The sequence below is a fragment of the Phyllobates terribilis genome, unplaced genomic scaffold (assembly GCF_046119375.1).
Source record: "Phyllobates terribilis strain yellow unplaced genomic scaffold, ASM4611937v1 Scaffold_70__1_contigs__length_7381418, whole genome shotgun sequence".
Classification (NCBI taxonomy): Eukaryota; Metazoa; Chordata; class Amphibia; order Anura; family Dendrobatidae; genus Phyllobates; species Phyllobates terribilis.
Window position 1 is genome coordinate 3,745,493 of NW_027362830.1, and position 7,688 is coordinate 3,753,180.

The window sequence follows — 7,688 nt, forward strand, 5'->3', positions numbered from 1 at the left end:
CGTAATATCTCTATCACTGTGACAACCAGACCCCTGGGGTGTCACACTCCCCCCTAGTGAAATTTAGTACTCCGGGACTAAACACTTTTTAGAAAAATATAACAAGGTATATCAAAGAACAATAAAATACAATAAGGAAACACAATAAGATGGTCACGGATGTCCGCAACCGGGTGCAGTCTTTGAAGAAAAGCAAAGGTGTCCATTTCACCAACACAGGGAGACGTAACCAGGTAGGGGTCTGTCCTACCCCGAGTCCTTAACAGTCTCTAGTCCATCCTGGGTTACGCTCCAACTATATACAAAGGATTCCCGGTAAATCCACCGAAGACTCCTAAAAACAACTAGAAACACAAAATTACACACAAGCAACAATAAACAGGTAAACATTGTAAAACAACTTAAATATTTAGATCCTCCAACGTGCGGGTAACTGGCCTCTAGTGGCCCTAGTGGACCTACGGAGCTGACTGTCTGGCCCTGAACTACAGGGTGTAGGAGCTGTCAAGGGTAAACTGGGCAGCTGTCTACCGGCTCTTTGTCTCACTAGGGGTACGGCAGGCTCACTATAAGCAGAGGGTGGATTCTCCTGTTCCGCTTGGGTGGAGTCTTCTGCCTCCTGGACCGGCTGCTCTTCCAGCTCTACCCGTTGCTCCGTAGGTTCTTGGGATGATGGTTGGAGGAAGGTGAGTACGGGTACCACAACTGCACCATTGACTTGAGTCCAAGACCGAGGGAAGTCCCCGAGCACGGTACTAACCATATCTTCCCTTTCTTCCACGGGTCGATGGTCTTCCTGTTCCTCCTCAGGGTTCCTCAGTTGTTCGGGGCACTTCTTCAGGTGGTCCCGGGATACAATGGCTGTGGTTTCCCCTCCGTCTTTACTGATGGTACAGACCTTCGGGTTCTCGTGGCTTGAGGGCAGTACGGTGTACGGGTCCTTCTCCCACTGGTCGTCCAACTTGTGGAGCCGTCTCTTCCTCTTCAAGACCTGCTCTCCGGGTACCAGGGGAACAGCGGGAGCATACTGGTTGTAAGTCTTCTCTTGTCTTTCCCTAGCCTGACAGAGACTTCGCTCCACGCTCTCCTGTACTTTCCGGTACTGCTGCTGCCTCTCTGTGTCCCAGTCTGTTTCTGGTGAAGTGTCCTCGGGCGTCAGGACTCCCATTTCCAGGTCAACAGGTAACTTACCAGGTCTTGCCCTCATTAGGTAAGCCGGGGTACAGTTGGTGGAACCTACCGGGATGTGGTTGTATAGGTCCACCAGATCGGGCAACTTCTCAGGCCACAGACTGCGTTCTTCCAGGGGCAACGTTTTTAGAAGATCCATTACCACCTGGTTCATTTTCTCACAAAGTCCATTAGTTTGCGGATGGTAGGGTGTCGTCCTTATCTTCCGGCAGCCATACAGATTGCAGAATTCCTGGAAGACCTCCGCTTCAAAGGCAGGTCCCTGGTCCGTCAGCACTTGGTCCGGGTACCCGTGTGGACGGCAAAAGTGCTGCTGGAAGGCTCTAGCTGCTGTTCGAGCCGTTAAGTCCTTGACGGGGACGACAACCAGAAACCGGGAGTAATGATCCACGATGGTTAACGCGTAGACGTAGCCACTTCTGCTGGGGGTCAGTTTTACATGATCCAAGGCTACCAGTTCCAACGGTTGCCGGGTGACGATGGACTGCAGGGGAGTCTTCTGGCTGGCCCGGTCCTTCCTTCTCAGATTGCACGGGCCACAGTCTCTGCACCACTTCTCGATGGTTCCCCTCATGCCTACCCAGTGGAACCGCTCGCGCAGCAGGAACTCCAGCTTTTTCCACCCGAAGTGTCCAGCTCCGTCGTGGTATGCCTCCATCACCATGGCTGCGTCTCTTCGTGGCACCACTACTTGCCAGAGTAGTTCATGCGTCCTGGAGTTAACCATTCTGCGGCACAACTTCCCCTTGTAAAGGAACAGTCGACTCTTCTCTGCCCATAGTTGTTTGGCTTCCTCTGGAGCGTCTGATTCCAGGCTAGCCTCCGGGCGAGTCAGCATCTCCTTCACCAGTCGGACGGCAGGGTCGCTGTCTTGCGTTTCCGCCCAGTTGTAGTGAGGTAAGGGGTTCAACGTAGCAGCCTGCTTACTCCTTACCCGGTGGGAATACTGGATAGTCCCATGACGGTGGAACGCAGGGAGTTCAACTTCTTCCAGTCCCTCCGGATCTTCTCCTCCGTCCGGCAGGTTGGGCATCCTGGACAGGGCGTCCGCGTTGGTATTGGAGCGCCCTGCCCGGTATTTAATTGTGAACTCGTAGTTGGACAGACGGGCCATCCACCTCTGCTCCAGGGCACCGAGTCTTGCCGTGTCCAGGTGTGTCAGCGGGTTGTTATCCGTGTATACGGTGAACCGGGAAGAAGCGAGGTAATGCTTAAAGCGCTCGGTGACTGCCCATACCACGGCCAGGAACTCTAGCTTAAATGAGCTATAATTCTCGGGATTCCTTTCGGTGGGTCGCAGTTTTCGGCTGGCATAGGCGATTACTCGCTCTTTCCCCTGCTGAATCTGGGACAGTACGGCTCCTAGCCCGACGTTACTGGCGTCGGTGTAGAGGATGAAGGGCTGGCTATAGTCCGGATACGCCAAGATTTCATCCCCCGTGAGGGCCATCTTCAGCTGGCGGAAGGACTCTTCCTCTAGCTCTTCCCATTTGAAGGGCGGCTTCTGGTTCTTGGCCTTCCGGGACTGGCCTATCAGGAGGTCCTGCATAGGCGCCGCCTTTTTGGTGAAACCGGGAATAAACCTTCGGTAGTAGCCTACCAACCCTAGGAACTGCCGCACTTCTTTTACGCTGGAAGGGCTTGGCCATCCTTTGATTGCGGTGATCTTATCGGGGTCGGGAGCCACTCCGTCAGCGCTCACCACGTGTCCCAGGTATTGCACCTTTGGTTTCAGGAGGTGACACTTGGAGGGTTTCACCTTTAGGCCGTAACTCGCCAGAGCTTCGAACACCTCCGCCAGGTGTTTCAGGTGGTCCTCATACGTTTTGGAGTATACGATGACATCGTCCAGGTACAACAGGACCGTCTCGAAGTTTCTGTGGCCCAGACAGCACTCCATTAATCGTTGGAAGGTTCCTGGGGCGTTGCAGAGTCCGAACGGCATGCAGGTGAACTCGCTAAGTCCCATCGGGGTGGTGAATGCGGTCTTCTCCCGGTCCGCCTCTGCTACAGGAACCTGCCAGTACCCGCTAGTGAGATCCAAGGTAGAGAAGAAGTTAGCAGATCTTAAAGCAGCCAATGACTCCTCTATCCTTGGTAAGGGGTACGCATCCTTGTGTGTGATACGGTTGATTTTCCGGTAATCTACACACATCCTCATGGTGTTGTCTTTCTTTTTGACTAAAACTAGTGGGGCTGCCCAGGGGCTACAGCTATCCCGGATTACCCCAGCCTCCTTCATGTCTCTAAGCATCCCCTTGGCGTGTTGGTAATGTGCAGGGGGTACGGGTCGATACCTCTCTTTTATGGGAGGATGATCTCCCGTGGGGATGCGGTGTTCTACCCCCTTGACTCGCCCGAAGTCTAACGGGTGTTTACTAAACACTCTCTCATACTCTTGAACCACCCGATAGACTCCTTGTTTCTGGTGTGAGGGAGTGGAGTCAGTACCCAGATGTAGTTGCTGACACCAGTCCTCCATGTCTTTCTTAGAGCCGTTACCTTCCTCCGGGTGAGATGGAGGCAAGGGTTCCACAGATTGTATAGAATTTTGATTAGTGGTATATAATTTGGCTAGCGTGGCATACCGGGGCAGGTACACTTCCCTCTCCCCGATATTTATTATGCGAACGGGCACCCTCCCATGGCGTACATTGACCACCCCCCGTGCTGTCAAAATGGTGGGCCTACTGTCTGAGTAAACTGGTTCTACCATTGCCTGGTAATCTCTACCTCTCAGACCAATAGCTGCCCGGCACCAAATCATCATTTCACTTTTTGGGGGCATGGCAATAGGAAAAGGGTCACACATTCTTACGCTACCAATCTCACCGCCGGAGAGTTCCACTTGTTGCCGTTGCATCAGTGCCCGGATCTCTTTCTGGAGCACCCGCTGCTCGCCGGAGCTGGCATTCTTGGCAACCTGCTGTAAAAGGAAAATCACCTCTGCAAGACAATTTTCAATTACATTAGTTCCTAGAGTTATTTTTGGGTGACTCTCATGTTTGTCAATATCTACAATGATCAGTCCCTGTGCGGCCAGTTCGACTCTACCAATTTTGATGGTCACCTCTTTAAATCCGATCTGTGGCACGGGCTGACCATTGCTGGCGATGATACTCAAGTCGTCGTCAGAGTAGCGGGTAATATCCGAGTCATTCCAGTACTGCTTGAAGAGCACGTACGGGATGGTGGTGACCTGTGACCCGGTGTCCAGTAGGGCACTCATGGGAATGCCATCCAGTACCACAGGCAAGACTGGACGTCCTCCCACATACCTGTCGCGCCAGTTCGATGGGCCTGGTGATCTTTTTCCTGGGGGTTGGCCCTCTACCCCAGGTTGTGCCCGTTTAAAGAGCAGTACCTTTCCATATGTCCGGGTTGATTGCAGCGGCGGCAGATGGGTCGTCCGTCCTCGCTGTATCGGTCACTGGGTCTTCTTCTGGCCGGTGGGGTCCTCCTTGGTCGACGCCACGGGATGTCCTCCGGTCCGGATGCCAGCTGGATCTTCCCTGGAGTGGAAACCTGTAAAGACTGCACAGTTCGGGTTAGCGCAGCAACGCTTTTAGCTAGCTCTTGGACCTGATGGTGTAGGTCTGGAGCCGGGTCATTGTCCAAAGCCTGCGCATCAGCTCCCACAGGCCCTGCTGACAAGGGCGCCGCCTCCTGGTAGTAAGTGGTAGTGGGGCGTCTGTGGGTCACAACGCCACCTGGTGCCGGTTCTCGGAGCACCCGGATGGCTCTGTCCTTGAACTGTGCAAATTCTAGATGAGGGTCCTGTAAGGCCATTGCCCGCAACTGGGTGCGGTGGGCATTGCAATATAAACCCTCTATAAATTGTTCGGTCAACAGCCTGTCCTCGTTTCCCACTCCATTAGGGTCGGTCTGCTTAATGGCCCTCAGGGCCTCTTGTAGGTTGAGTGCATAGTCCCTTATACTCTCATGCGCTCGCTGCTTGCACCCGTAGAATCTAAGTTTAATCTCGGCTGAGGTGCGGGTATCAAAGGTGTCCTTCAGCCGGGTTAGTATCCCTGCGACAGTCTTCCTCCCAGGTGGCCAGGATTTTACTTCCCTTTTGGCTGCCCCAGTTAGTTGGGCCACCAGGATGCTCACTTTTTGCTCTTCTGTGAGGGGGTACACCTGGAAGAGGCTATCCAGCTTTTCTCTAAAGTCATGCAGGGTATGTGACTCCCCTGAGTACTGGGGTAGCCAAGCTGCTCCCGGGATATAGGGCATGGTGAAGGGCATAACTGCAACAGCGGTAGCGCTGGCGGGGGTTGAGGCAGTGGAGCTCTCCTCCGTATCCGACATCTTCCTCCCCCCTAGTGGACCGTGGCCTACCTTGCGATGATCCTGTTCCGTAGGCCGCGGCTCCGCAGTGGATCGTCAGGGTTGAGGACCTTCCGTCACGCTCCTGTGACGTCGGCGTCTGCTGGGCTCCTTCCAGGACCTTACGCAACGTCCGGACGTGAGGCGGGGCTTCAGTTCTCGCGCGCTTTCGGAGTCCACGCCCCTCTTCTTCCCGCGCGGCGTCCTCAAGATGGCGTCCAATGGCGGGAAAACTCCACGGATGGCGGGAATCTTCACCACTGGTAAGTTTGAACAGTCTTTGCTTTTCAGGCACGCAGTACCCGGTGGTTGCGGGCACGTGATCCTGCCGACTACGCCAAAGTTGACGCGCCCCTGGGCCTGTGTCGCGCTGCGTTGCGCACGCGGGAGCTTACCCGGAGCCGGATCTGTTTAGGGTTGTAGTCTTGTGGCGGTGACCCGGTCCGTGCCCAGGGAGTCAAACTGGACGGCAGTCTGTTAGCGGTAGAAAATGGTTGATGACTACGCCACCCGTTGAATGCAGCGAGGGGGCTGCTGCTGCAGGGCAGACCGCTGAGGCCGGTGGAAGGATGGTGCAGCGTGATAGTATAACCCCCAACGGGAGGGGTATGGCCTCAGGGCAGCCGACGTGGATGATGGGGGTAGCAGGAACCACTCAGAGACGGTATGGTAGCGTTCAGGGTCTTTACTGGTAACAACGATAGACCCTCCCGGAGTACTTGCTAGCGAACGGGGCCTGGTCAGTCCTTGAGCAGATGGGATCTCCCCTGGCCAGGCGTAGTTGTAGGCCTCCCAAGCTGACTGTACTCTTCTGGCTACCTTGCTAGAAGCTGATGTAAGTAGCCCACGTCCCTGAGTGTACCGTGTGGTGCTCACCCGTATGGCCGGTGACTCGGGGCCTTCTAATGGCTTCCGCTCCACGATGGCGGTGCTGGTCCCACGCGTGCGACCGGGCCTTCGGGCTTCTGGGCCAGGGGACCTGAAATCCCCTGCCTGACGGATTCTGCTGCTGGGTAGAAGTTAGTCCCCACAGCCTCGGACTCCGGGTCCGGTAAAGAATCTTCTTAGTCAGGGCGAGCTCTGCAGCTGCCAGCCCCTGACTCCTTGTGACTCTGCTGCTTCCTATGCTGCTCTTGTCTCTACTCTTCCTGGACTCACTAACTCTGCCTCAGCCCCGGGTTTATACAGGGGAAGTTCTTCCCCTCCCAAGGCTGGGCAGGAGGTGTGGCATGCACAGGATCCCTGACCAAAGGACCTCCCACCTGCTCTCAGACGTAATATCTCTATCACTGTGACAACCAGACCCCTGGGGTGTCACATTTTTATTCAGGGTGCAGCCAAGCCCATCTACAGGTGCATCTCACAAAATTAGAATATCACCATAAAAGTTAATTTATTTCAGTTCTTCAATACAAAACGTGAAACTCATATATTATATAGAGCCATTACACACAGAGTGATCTATTTCACGTGTTTATTTCTGTTAATGTTGATGATTATGGCTTACAGCCAATGAAAACTCAAAAGTCATTATTTCAATTAATTAGAATACCTTATAACAACAGCTTGAAAAATGTTTTCAAAATCCAAAATGTTATCCTACTGAAATGTATGTTCAATAAATGCCCTCAATACTTGGTCGGGGCTCCTTTTACATCAATTATCATAGAATCATAGAATCATAGAATGGTAGAGTTGGAAGGGACCTCCTGGGTCATCTGGTCCAACCCCCTGCTCAAAGCAGGATTCACTAAATCATCTCAGACAGATGTCTGTCCAGCCTCTGTTTGAAGACGTCCATTGAAGGGGAACTCACCACCTCTCGTGGCAGCCTGTTCCACTCATTAATCACCCTAACTGTCAAAAAGTTTTTTCTAATATCTAATCTGTGTCTCCTCCCATTTAGTTTCATCCCGTTGCTTCTAGTCTTTCCCTGTGCAAATGAGAATAAAGATGATCCTTCTACAATGTGACAGCCCTTGACATATTTGTAGACAGCTATTAAGTCTCCTCTCAGTCTTCTTTTTTGCAAGCTAAACATTCCCAAATCCTGCAACCGTTCCTCATAGGACATGGTTTGCAGACCATTCACCATTCTGGTCGCTCTTCTCTGAACTTGTTCCAGTTTGTCTATGTCTTTTTTAAAATGTGGTGCCCAAAACTGTACA